Below are 14926 nucleotides of genomic sequence, written 5' to 3'. Positions count from 1 at the left end.
AGAGAGAGACACAGAGACACAGAGACACAGAGATCACAGAGACTCACACAGGGACACAGAGAGAGACACAGAGACACAGAGATCACAGAGACTCACACAGAGACACAGAGACACAGAGAGAGACACAGAGATCACAGAGACACAGAGATCACAGAGACTCACACAGAGACACAGAGACACAGAGACTCACACAGAGACACAGAGAGAGACACAGAGACACAGAGATCACAGAGACTCACACAGAGACACAGAGACACAGAGAGAGACACAGAGATCACTGAGACTCACACAGAGACACAGAGACACAGAGAGAGAGAGACACAGAGATCACAGAGACTCACATAGGGACACAGAGAGAGACACAGAGACTCAGAGATCACATAGACTCACACAGGGACACAGAGAGAGACACAGAGACACAGAGACTCACACAGAGACACAGAGACACAGAGAGAGACACAGAGATCACAGAGTCTCACACAGAGACACAGAGAGAGACACAGAGAGAGACACAGAGAGAGACACAGAGATCACTGAGACTCACACAGAGACACAGAGAGAAACACAGAGATCACTGAGACTCACACAGAGACACAGAGACACAGAGAGAGAGAGAGAGACAGAGATCACATAGACTCACACAGGGACACAGAGAGTGACACAGAGACTCAGAGATCACATAGACTCCCACAGGGACACGGAGAGAGACACAGAGACACAGAGAGACACACAGAGACACAGAGATCACAGAGACTCACACAGAGACACAGAGACACAGAGACTCACACAGAGACACAGAGACACAGAGAGAGAGACACAGAGATCACAGAGACTCACACAGGGACAGAAATCCTTTCAACTTTTGCCCAAGGGCTCATACCGGGGCTGATAAATCCCCAAACTCCTCCCTCCCTCTCTCACCCAGAGAGAGCGACGCACACACACAGACAAAGAACACCCAGGTAGCCCGCACACGGATGTAGGGGCAAGTGTCACACGGACACACACACACTCAACACACAGACACTCAACACACAGACACACACACACTCAACACACAGACACACACTCAACACACAGACACACACACACACTCAACACACACACACTCAACACACAGACACACACACAGACACACAGACTCACAGACACACACACACTCAACACATAGACACACAGACACACACACACAGACACACACCCACACTCAACACACACACTCAACACATAGACACACACTCAACACACACACACACTCAACACACACACACAGACTCACACCCACAGACACACACACAGACACACACACTCAACACACAGACACACAGACCACACACACAGACACACACACAGACACACTCACAGACACACACACACTCAACACACAGACACAGACCACACACACAGACACACACGCAGACACACACAGACACACACGCACAGACACACACACAGACACACACACACACACTCAACACACAGACACACACACAGACACACACACAGACACACACACACACTCAACACACACACAGACTCAACACATAGACACACAGACTCACACACATACAGACACACACACACAGACACACAGACACACACACACTCAACACACAGACCACACACATACAGACACACACCCAGAGATACACACACACAGACACACACACACACAGACACACACACAGACACACTCAACACATAGACACACAGACTCACACACACACAGACACACACCCAGAGATACACAGACACACACACAGACACACACACAGACACACACACAGACACACTCAACACATAGACACACAGACTCACACACACACAGACACACACCCACAGACACACACACAAACACACACACACTCAACACACAGACACACTCAACACAGACACACACACACAGACACACACCCACAGACACACACACAGACACACACACACTCAACACACAGACACACTCAACACAGACACACAGACACACACACAGACACACACCCACAGACACACACACAGACACACACACACAGACACACACTCAACAGACAGACACACACACACTCAACACACACACACACTCAACACAGACACACAGACACACACACACAGACACACACACACTCAACACACACACACACACAGACATAGACACACACACAGACACACACACACATTGACACACACACAACAACAACAACCGCCATTCGCCACTAAGTGGTGGTGACGTCACCACGACGCTTGTGCCAGGCTATGTGCACCCTGAGGCCACGTGAAGTGTCGAACGCCCGCTGGCAGGAGGTCACGGGGCAGACCCAGCAGGTGCCACGGGTCGACTGACTGAGATGACTGAATGACTGATGCACACACAGACATACACACAACACTGACACACACACAGAGACACACAGATATATACACAGACACACACACACAGAGACACACACACACAGACACACACACAGCACACAGACACACACAGACACACACACACAGACACACACAAACACACACACAGACACACACAGCACACAGACACACACACAGTCATACACAACAACAACAACAAACGCCATTCGCCAATAAGTGGCGGTGACGTCACCACGACGCTTGTGCCAGGCTATGTGCACCTTGAGGCCACGTGAAGTGTCGAACGCCCGCTGGCAGGAGGTCACGGGGCAGGCCCAGGTGCCACGGGTCGACTGACTGAGATGACTGGCTGATGCACACACAGACACACACACACAGACACACACACAGAGACATACACAGACACAGACACACACATACAGAAACACACACACAGCACACAGACACACAGACACACACCCACTCAGCACACAGACACACACAGAGACACACACACACTCAACACACAGAGACACACACACACACTCAACACACAGACACAGACCACACACACAGACACACACACACACTCACCCTCAACACACAGACACACACACACTCAACACACAGACATACTCACAGACACACACACACTTTCAACACACAGACACACAGACTCATACACACTCTCAACACACACACTCAACACACAGACACACAGACAGACACGCACTCAACACACAGACACACAGACACACACACACAGACAGACACACACCCAGACACACACACACAGACAGACACACACCCAGACACACACACAGACACACACACAGACACATACTCACAGACAGACACACACCCAGACACACACAGACACACAGACAGACACATACTCAACACACAGACACACACATACAGACAGACACACACCCAGACACACACACATACACACACACAGACACACACCCAGACACACACACAGACACACACACACACAGACACACTCACAGGCACACACAGACACACAGACAGACACACACACAGACACACACAGACAGAGACACACACACAGACACACACGTATCTCCACAGACACACAGACACACACACAGATACACACACCTACCTACACACACACACACAGACACACACACACACTCAACACACAGACACACACACAGACACACAGACACACACCTACCTACACACACACACACAGACACACACACAGACACACACAGACACACTCACAGACACACACAGACACACACACACACAGATACACACCCAGACACTCACACAGACACACACAGAGACACACTCCCAGACACACACAGACACACAGACAGACACACACACACAGACACACACAGAGACACACACACAGACACACTCACAGACACACACAGACACACACACACAGACACACACCCAGACACTCACACAGACACACACACAGACACACTCCCAGACACACACACACACACAGACACACAGACAGACACACACACAGACACACACAGAGACACAGACACACACGTATCTCCACAGACACACAGACACACACACAGACACACACCTACCTACACACAGACACACAGACACACACACACAGATACACACAGACACACACACCTACCTACACACAGACACACAGACACACACACAGACACACACACGTACCTCTACACACACACAGGTACCCACATACAAACACCCACACATTCCTACACGCAGATACACACACAGATAGACAGACACACACACCTACCTACAGACAGACACACAGACACACACACAGATACACACACAGATACACAGACACACACACCTACCTACACACACACACACACAGACACACACACACAGACACACACAGACACACTCACAGATACACAGTGACACACACACAGACACACACAGATACACACACACCTACCTACCTACACACAGACACACAGACACACACACAGATACACACAGACACACACCTACCTACACACAGATACACACACAGACACACACAGATACACAGACACACACACCTACCTACACACAGACACACAGACACACACACAGATACACACCCAGACACTCACACAGATACACACCCAGACACTCACACAGATACACACAAAGACACACTCACAGATACACACACAGACACACACACAGATACACACAGACACACACACAGACACACACACCTACCTACACACACACACAGACACACACACAGATACACACAGACACACACCCAGACACACACACAGACACACACACCTACCTACACACAGACACACATACAGATACACACAGACACACATGTATCTCCACAGACACACAGACACACACACAGATACACAGACACACACACCTACCTACACACAGACACACAGACACACACACAGATACACACAGACACACACACAGATACACAGACACACACACCTACATCCACACACACACACACACAGACACACACACAGATACACACAGACAGACACGTATCTCCACAGACACACAGACACACACACAGATACACACACACACACGTACCTCCACACACACACACAGGTACCCACATATAAACACCCTCACATTCCTACACACAGATACACACACACAGATACACACACACACACACCTACCTACACACACACACATAGACACACACACAGACACACACAGGCACACTCACAGACACACACATACACACAGACACACACCCAGACACTCACACAGACACACACACAGACACACTCCCAGACACACACAGACACACAGACACACAGACAGACACACACAGACACACACAGAGACACACAGACACACACACAGACACACACACACAGACACACACAGAGACACACAGAGACACACACACAGAGACACACAGACACACACACAGACACACACACACAGACACACACAGAGACACACAGAGACACACACACAGACACACACCCAGACACACACACAGACACACACACAGACACACACACAGATACACACAGACACACACAGACACACATGTATCTCCACACACACACACAGGTACCCACATACAAACACCCACACATTCCTACACACAGATACACACACAGATACACAGACACACGGACACAGACAAAGCTCCCCCATGTAGCCTCTGTTATGGCTGTAGGGGCAAGTGCTGTTACACAAAGACACAGACAAAGCTCCCCCAGGTAGTCTCTATTAGGGCTGTAGGGGCAAGTGCTGTGACTCACAGACACAGACAAAGTTCCCCAGGTAGCCTCTAGCAGGGCTGTAGGGGCAAGTGGTGTCACACAGACACAGACAAAGCTCCCCCAGGTAGCATCTAGCAGGGCTGTAGGGGCAAGTGGTGTCACACAGACACAGACAAAGCTCCGCCAGGTAGCCTCTAGCAGGGCTGTAGGGGCAAGTGCTGTTTTAGACACACACAGACAAAGCTCCCCCAGGCAGCCTCTAGCAGGGCTGTAGGGGCAAGTGCTGTTACACACAGACAAAGCTCCCCCAGGTAGCCTCTAGCAGGCTGTAGGGGCAAGTGCTGTGACTCACAGACACGGAAAGCGCCCCCAGGTAGCCTACACTTACTCACTCATTCACCCACTCACCCACTCACTCACTCACCCACTCACTCACTCACCCACTCACTCACTCACCCACTCACTCACTCACCCACTCACCTACCCAATCATTCACTCACTCACTCAGCCACTCATTCACTCACTCACTCACTCACCCACTCACTCACCGCTCATTCACCCACTCACAAACCCACTCACCCACTCACCCACTCACTCACTCACCGACTCACCCACTCACTCACTCACTTACCCACTCACTCACCCACTCACTCACCCACTCACTCACTCACCCACCCACCCACTCACTCACTCACACACTCACCCACTCACTCACTCACTCACCCACTCACTCACCCACCCACCCACTCACCCACTCACCCACTCACTCACTCACCCACCCACCCACTCACTCACTCACCCACCCACCCACCCACTCACTCACCCACTCACTCACCAACCCACTCACTCACGCACTCACTCACCCACCCCCTCACTCACTCATCCACTCACCCACTCACTCACCCACTCACTCACTCACCCACTCACTCACCCACTCACCCACTCACTCACTCACCCACCCACTCACCCACTCGCCCACTCACTCACTCACTCACACGCTCACCCACTCACTCACTCACCCACCCACTCACTCACTCACCCACCCACCCACCCACTCACCCACCCACCCACTCACTCACTCACCCACCCACCCACTCACTCACGCACTCACTCACCCACCCCCTCACTCACTCATCCACTCACCCACCCACTCACCCACTCACTCACCCACCCACTCACTCACTCACTCACCCACCCACCCACTCACCCACCCACTCACTCACTCGCCCACTCACTCACCCACTCACCCACTCACTCACTCACTTACCCAAACCACCCACCCACCCACCCACTCATCTCACCCACTCACCCACTCACCCACCCACTCACCCACCCACCCACCCACTCACTCACTCACCCACTCACTCACCCACTCACTCACTCACCTACTCACCCACCCACTCACCCACTCACCCACCCACTCCTTCAGCCACGGGACAAGAGGAATCTCGCCGTAGGCAGCTATCGCGTTCGGGGTCCGATCCCTTTGAAGACCAGCGGCGGTCTTCAAAGGGATCGCGAAAGGACTTTTGATCTCGGGAATAGATTCTTGGCAACATAACCAGTTGTGTTCATGATGTGAAGCTTTATATAAAAATATAAAACTATACAATTATTGTAAAACAATTAAATTATTATTCTTGGTTCTCTGGGTAAAGTCACCACCACGTAGATATGGAAACAATAAAATAAAAATAAAAATATAAAACAATACAATTATTGTAAAACAATACAATTATTATTCTTGGTTCTTTCGGTAAAGTCACCCCCACAACATAACCAGTTGTGCTCATGATGTGAAGCTTTATATAAAAATATAAAACTATACAATTATTGTAAAACAATTAAATTATTATTCTTGGTTCTCTGGGTAAAGTCACCACCACGTAGAAGGGGAAACAATAAAATAACAATAAAAATATGAAACTATACAATTATTGTAAAACAATTAAATTATTATTCTTGGTTATCTGGGTAAAGTCACCACCACGTAGATAGGGAAACAATAAAATAATAATAAAAATATAAAACAATACAATTATTGTAAAACAATAAAATTATTATTCTTGGTACTTTGGGTAAAGTCACCACCACGTAGATAGGGAAACAATAAAAATAATAATAAAAATATAAAACAATACAATTATTGTAAAACAATTAAATTATTATTCTTGGTTCTCTGGGTAAAGTCACCACCACGTAGATATGGAAACAATAAAATAATAATAAAAATATTAAACAATTCAATTATTGTAAAACAATAAAATTATTATTCTTGGTTCTTTGGGTAAAGTCACCCCCACAACATAACCAGTTGTGTTCATGATGTGAAGCTTTATATAAAAATATAAAACTATACAATTATTGTAAAGCAATTAAATTATTATTCTTGGTTCTCTGGGTAAAGTCACCACCACGTAGATAGGGTAACAATAAAATAACAATAAAAATATAAAACAATAAAATTATTGTAAAACAATAAAATTATTATTCTTGGTTCTCTGGGTAAAGTCACCACCACGTAGATAGGGAAACAATAAAATAATAATAAAAATATAAAACAATACAATTATTGTAAAACAATAAAATTATTATTCTTGGTTATTTGGGTAAAGTCACCACCACAACATAACCTGTTGTGTTCATGATGTGAAGCTTTATATAAAAATATAAAACTATACAATTATTGTAAAACAATTAAATCATTATTCTTGGTTCTCTGGGTAAAGTCACCACCACGTAGATATGGAAACAATAAAATAATAATAAAAATATAAAACAATAAAATTATTGTAAAACAATAAAATTATTATTCTTGGTTCTCTGGGTAAAGTCACCACCACGTAGATAGGGAAACAATAAAATAATAATAAAAATATAAAACAATACAATTATTGTAAAACAATAAAATTATTATTCTTGGTTCTTTGGGTAAAGTCTCCACCACGTAGATAGGGAAACAATAAAATAACAATAAAAATATAAAACAATAAAATAATAAAAATATAAAACAATAAAAATTCTCACGACGTTTCGACCATAACACAAACGGTTGTCTTCAGGTGTGTTGGTTTACATAAATTAATTTTTAAACGGTGTATTTATTTATTTATAAAAAACGTTAGCGCCATGCGCAGCGATTTGGCAGTTTATTTAGGACTAGTCCATCTAACCAACCTTATGGAAGAGGTAAGTGGATGACACTTTTGTCATCTGGCCACATGGCCGGCCTGCTCTAGACCAATTCTTCGACCTCATCAATTCCATACACCCAGCCATCAGATTTACCATGGAAGTCGAAATAGATGGCAAGATACCTTTTTTGGATGTCTTAATTAAAAAGAGACCTGATGGTTCAATGAGCCACTCTGTCTACAGGAAAGCTACCCATACGGATGCTTACCTGAAACCGGATTCCCACCACCATCTATCACAGAAGAATTCTCTCATCAAGACTCTGTATCATAGAGCCCAATGCATATCTGACCAAGAACACATAGGCAGTGAACTCAAGCACGTACACCAAGCTCTTAAGGCTAATGGTTACTCCGACTATACAATCCGCAAAGCTATAACTCAAACCATGAAGAAGGGCCCTCTTGAGGAGCCTTTCAAAACCATCACTTTACCCTACATTGCGGGGATCACAAAAAAGATCTCCAAAATCTTGAATAAACACAAGATCCAGGTCCGTTTCAACACATTACATAAAATCCGTGATCTGGTTCCGTCTGTAAAAGATGTGATTCCGGACATACAATATCCTGGTGTCTACAAACTAAGTTGCCTCTGTGGTAGTAGTTACATTGGAGAAACCAAACGCCATGTCTCGGACCGCATTCGTGAACACAAAGCAGACCTTAAACACGGTAGGACCAACACCTCGGCCGTGGCAGATCACTGTTATAATTCAGTAGGCTCACATGCCATTGACTTTTCCAAGACGGAGGTTCTTTGTAAGCCATCTGGCTACCATGAGAGATTCGTTCATGAGGCTATCCACATATACAAGCACAGAGACAATTTCAACCGAGAAGATGGATTCTATCTTAGCAATCATTGGAAAGATTTGATAAACCATTTCAGGTCTTAATTGATTGTTCACGCTTACAGTGGCTTTCAGACAGCATACATTATAAAAGATTTCGTCTCCCCCCTCCTCTTTTTAGAATATAGATGGACTAGTCCTAAATAAACTGCCAAATCGTTGCGCGTGGCGCTAACGTTTTTTATAAATAAATAAATGCGCCGTTTTAAATACATTTATGCAAACCAACAAACCTGAAGACGACCGTTTGTGTTATGGTCGAAACGTCGTGAGAATTTTTTTATTGGTTTATATATATTTTATTATTTTGTTGTTTCCCTTCAACGTGACTTTACCGAAAGAACTAAGCATATGAATTACTGCAGTCACGAAAGCTTTAAATCAAAATTTAGGTCTCATAATGATGCCTTGAATAAAGGTGTCAGTTTTTTGTGTGCCAGATAAAAGGGTAACAACCTATTATTATATCTTGTTACTGGCAAAAGAGGTCTCATAATGATGCCTTGAATAAAGGTGTCAGTTTTTTGTGTGCCAGTTAAAAGGGTAAAAACCTATTATTATATCTTGTTACTGGCAAAAGAGGTCTCATAATGATGCCTTGAATAAAGGTGTCAGTTTTTTGTGTGCCAGTTAAAAGGGTAAAATCTATTCCTATATCTTGTTACTGGCAAAGGAGGTCTCATAATGATGCTTTGAATAAAGGTGTCAGTTTTAGTGCCAGTTTAAAAGGATAAAAATCTATTATTATATCTTGTTACTGGCAAAGGAGAACTCATAATGATGCCTTGAATAAAGGTGTCAGTTTTTTGCGTGCCAGTGAAAAGGGTAAAAACCTATTACTATATCTTGTTACTGGCAAAAGAGGTCTCATAATGATGCCTTGAATAAAGGTGTCAGTTTTTGTGCCAGTTTAAAGGGTAAAGACCTATTCCTAAATCTTGTTACTGACAAAAGAGGTCTGATAATGATGCCTTGAATAAAGGTGTCAGTTTTTGTGCCAGTTTAAAGGGTAAAAACCTATTATTATATCTTGTTATTGGCAAAGGAGGTCTCATAATGATGCCTTGAATAAAGGTGTCAGTTTTTTGAGTGCCAGTTTAAAAGGGTAAAAACCTATTCCTATATCTTGTTACTGACAAAAGAGGTCTCATAATGATGGCTTGAATAAAGGTGTCAGTTTTTTGCGTGCCAGTTTAAAGGGGTAAAAACCTATTACTATATCTTGTTACTGGCAAAGGAGGTCTCATAATGATGCCTTGAATAAAGGTGTTAGTTTTTTGCGTGCCAGTTTAAAAGGGTAATAACCTCATTACTATATCTTGTTACCGGCAAAGGAGGTCTCATAATGTAAATGCTCTCCCCGAGCACCTCAATAACTCTGATAGTGCGCTGTTTTTGAGTTGTACGCCTTTTGGCTTCTTCTGGTCCAACACCAGCCGAGAGACTAAGGGGCTCTAAGAAAAGCCGTCTCTGGTGTGGACCAATCAAATTTAAGGACAGTGCCAATATTATTATCAGAGTTGTCTCTTTTGTTTGCATTTTGACTGCTTGTGTTGTGGTTATTGCAGACACGATGCCTTGAATAAAGGTGTCAGTTTTTTGTGTGCCAGTTAAAAGGGTAAAAACCTATTATAATATCTTGTTACTGGCAAAAGAGGTCTCATAATGATGCCTTGAAAAAAGGTGTCAGTTTTTTGAGTGCCAGTTTAAAAGGGTAAAAACCTATTACTATATCTTGTTACTGACAAAGGAGGTCTCATAATTATGCCTTGTATAAAGGTGTCAGTTTTTTGAGTGCCAGTTTAAAAGGGTAAAAACCTATTATCATATCTTGTTACTGGCAAAGGAGAACTCATAATGATGCCTTGAATAAAGGTGTCAGTTTTTTGCGTGCCAGTTAAAAGAGTTAAAACCTATTCCTATATCTTGTTACTGACAAAAGAGGTCTCATTATGATGCCTTGAATAAAGGTGTCAGTTTTTTGAGTGCCAGTTTAAAAGGGTAAAAACCTATTCCTATATCTTGTTACTGGCGAAGGAGGTATCATAATGATGCCTTGAATAAAGGTGTCAGTTTTTGTGCCAGTTTAAAGGGTAAAAACCTATTATTATATCTTGTTATTGGCAAAGGAGGTCTCATAATGATGCCTTGAATAAAGGTGTCAGTTTTTTGAGTGCCAGTTTAAAAGGGTAAAAACCTATTCCTATATCTTGTTACTGACAAAAGAGGTCTCATAATGATGGCTTGAATAAAGGTGTTAGTTTTTTGAGTGCCAGTTTAAAAGGGTAAAACCTATTACTATATCTTGTTACTGACAAAGGAGGTCTCATAATGATGCCTTGAATAAAGTTGTCAGTTTTTTGCGTGCCAGTTTAAAGGGGTAAAAACCTATTACTATATCTTGTTACTGGCAAAGGAGGTCTCATAATGATGCCTTGAATAAAGGTGTTAGTTTTTTGCGTGCCAGTTTAAAAGGGTAATAACCTCATTACTATATCTTGTTACCGGCAAAGGAGGTCTCATAATGTAAATGCTCTCCCCGAGCACCTCAATAACTCTGATAGTGCGCTGTTTTTGAGTTGTACGCCTTTTGGCTTCTTCTGGTCCAACACCAGCCGAGAGACTAAGGGGCTCTAAGAAAAGCCGTCTCTGGTGTGGACCAATCAAAATCAAGGACAGTGCCAATATTATTATTATCAGAGTTGTTTATTTTTGTTTGCATTTGACTGCTTGTGTTGTGGTTATTGCAGACACGATGCCTTGAATAAAGGTGTCAGTTTTTTGCGTGCCAGTTAAAATGGTAAAAACCTATTACTATATCTTGTTACTGGCAAAGGAGGTCTCATAATGATGCCATGAATAAAGGTGTCAGTTTTTTGCGTGCCAGTTTAAAGGGTAAAAACCTATTACTATATCTTGTTACTGGCAAAGGAGGTCTCATAATGATGCCTTGAATAAAGGTGTCAGTTTTTTGCGTGCCAGTTTAAAAGGGTAAAAACCTATTCCTATATCTTGTTACTGGCAAAGGAGGTCTCATAATGATGCCTTGAATAAAGGTGTCAGTTTTTTGCGTGCCAGTTAAAAGGGTAAAAACCTATTACTAAGTCTTGTTACTGGCAAAAGAGATCTCATAATGATGCCTTGAATAAAGGTGTCATTTTTTTGCGTGCCAGTTAAAAGAGTAAAAACCTATTACTATATCTTGTTACTGGCAAAGGAGGTCTCATAATGATGCCTTGAATAAAGGTGTCAGTTTTTGTGTGCCAGTTAAAAGGGTAAAAACCTATTATTATATCTTGTTACTGGCAAAAGAGGTCTCGTAATGATGCCTTGAATAAAGGTGTCAGTTTTTGCGTGCCAGTTAAAAGGGTAAAAACCTATTATTACATCTTGTTACTGGCAAAAGAGGTCTCATAATCATGCCTTGAATAAAGGTGTCAGTTTTTTGCGTGCCAGTTTAAAGGGTAAAAACCTATTCCTATATCTTGTTACTGGCAAAAGAGATCTCATAATGATGCCTTGAATAAAGGTGTCAGTTTTTGCATGCCAGTTTAAAAGGGTAAACACCTATTATTATATCTTGTTACTGGCAAAGGAGGTCTCATAATGATGCCTTGAATAAAGGTGTCAGTTTTTTGCGTGCCAGTTAAAAGGATTAAAAACCTATTACTATATCTTGTTACTGGCAAAAGAGGTCTCATAATGATGCCTTGAATAAAGGTGTCAGTTTTTTGAGTGCCAGTTTAAAAGGGTAAAAACCTATTCCTAAATCTTGTTACTGACAAAAGAGGTCTCATAATGATGCCTTGAATAAAGGTGTCAGTTTTTTGCGTGCCAGTTAAAAGGGTGAAAACCTATTACTAAATCTTGTTACTGTCAAAGGAGGACTCATAATGATGCCTTGAATAAAGGTGTAAGTTTTTTGTGTGCCAGTTAAAAGTGTAAAAACCTCATTACTATATCTTGTTACCGGCAAAAGAGGTCTCATAATGATGCCTTGAATAAAGGTGTCAGTTTTTTGCGTGCCAGTTTAAAGGGGTAAAAACCTATTACTATATCTTGTTACTGGCAAAGGAGGTCTCATAATGATGCCTTGAATAAAGGTGTCAGTTTTTTGCGTGCCAGTTAAAAGGGTAAACATTTATTATTATATCTTGTTACCGGCAAAAGAGGTCTCATAATGATGCCTTGAATAAAGGTGTAAGTTGTTTGTGTGCCAGTTAAAAGGGTAAAAACCTATTACTATATCTTGTTACCGGCAAAAGAGGTCTCATAATGATGCCTTGAATAAAGGTGTAAGTTTTTTGTGTGCCAGTTAAAAGGGTAAAAACCTATTTCTATATCTTGTTACTGGCAAAGGAGGTCTCATAATGATGCCTTGAATAAAGGTGTCAGTTTTTTGCGTGCCAGTTAAAAGGGTAAAACCTATTCCTATATCTTGTTACCGGCAAAAGAGGTCTCATAATGAGGCCTTGAATAAAGGTGTCAGTTTTTTGCGTGCCAGTTAAAAGGGTAAAACCTATTCCTATATCTTGTTACTGGCAAAGGAGGTCTCATAATGATGTCTTGAATAAAGGTGTCAGTTTTTTGCGTGCCAGTTAAAAGGGTAAAAATCTATTATTATATCTTGTTACCGGCAAAAGAGGTCTCATAATGATGCCTTGCATAAAGGTGTCAGTTTTTGCGTGCCAGTTAAAAGGGTAAAACATATTACTAAATCTTGTTACTGGCAAAGGAGGTGTCATAATGTAAATGCTCACCCCTAGCACCTCAATACTCTGTTGGTGCGCTGGTTTTGAGTTGTACGCCTTTTGGCGTCTTCTGGTCCAACACCAGTGGAGAGGCTAAAGGGCTCTAAGAAAAGCCGTCTCTGGTGTGGACCAATCAAATTCAAGGACAGTGCCAATATTATTATCAGAGTTGTTTATTTTTGTTTGCATTTTGACTGCTTGTGTTGTGGTTATTGCAGACACGATGCCTTGAATAATGGTGTCAGTTTTCTGCGTGGCAGTTTAAAAGGGTAAAAACCTATTACTATTTCTTGTTACTGGCAAAGGAGGTCTCATAATGATGCCTTGAATACAGGTGTCAGTTTTTTGCGTGCCAGTTTAAAAGGGTAAAAACCTATTACTATATCTTGTTACTGGCAAAGGAGGTCTCATTATGATGCCTTGAATAAAGGTGTCAGTTTTTTGTGTGCCAGTTAAAAGGGTAAAAACCTATTCCTATATCTTGTTACTGACAAAAGAGGTCTCATTATGATGCCTTGAATAAAGGTGTCAGTTTTTTGCGTGCCAGTTTAAAAGGGTAAAAACCT

At 43.0% G+C, this 14926-nt stretch overlaps 1 protein-coding gene across 1 annotated transcript in view; it reads left to right on the top strand.

Annotated features, from left to right (window-relative positions):
- The first annotated feature begins 5784 nt into the window (after nucleotides 1-5784).
- The window catches only part of LOC142907476 (uncharacterized), a 478656-nt gene continuing 469514 nt past the window's right edge, over nucleotides 5785-14926 (top strand). Inside the window, exon 1 of the mRNA XM_076057042.1 lies at nucleotides 5785-5872. The gene's annotated coding sequence lies outside the window, so the exon portion shown is untranslated. The remainder of the gene's footprint in view (nucleotides 5873-14926) is intronic.

This window comes from Petromyzon marinus, chromosome 79 (genome assembly GCF_048934315.1).
Source record: "Petromyzon marinus isolate PM22_M1 ecotype Great Lakes invasive population chromosome 79, UKy_Petmar_22M1.pri1.0, whole genome shotgun sequence".
NCBI lineage: Eukaryota > Metazoa > Chordata > Hyperoartia > Petromyzontiformes > Petromyzontidae > Petromyzon > Petromyzon marinus.
This window is presented reverse-complemented; position numbering and strand designations above follow the sequence as displayed.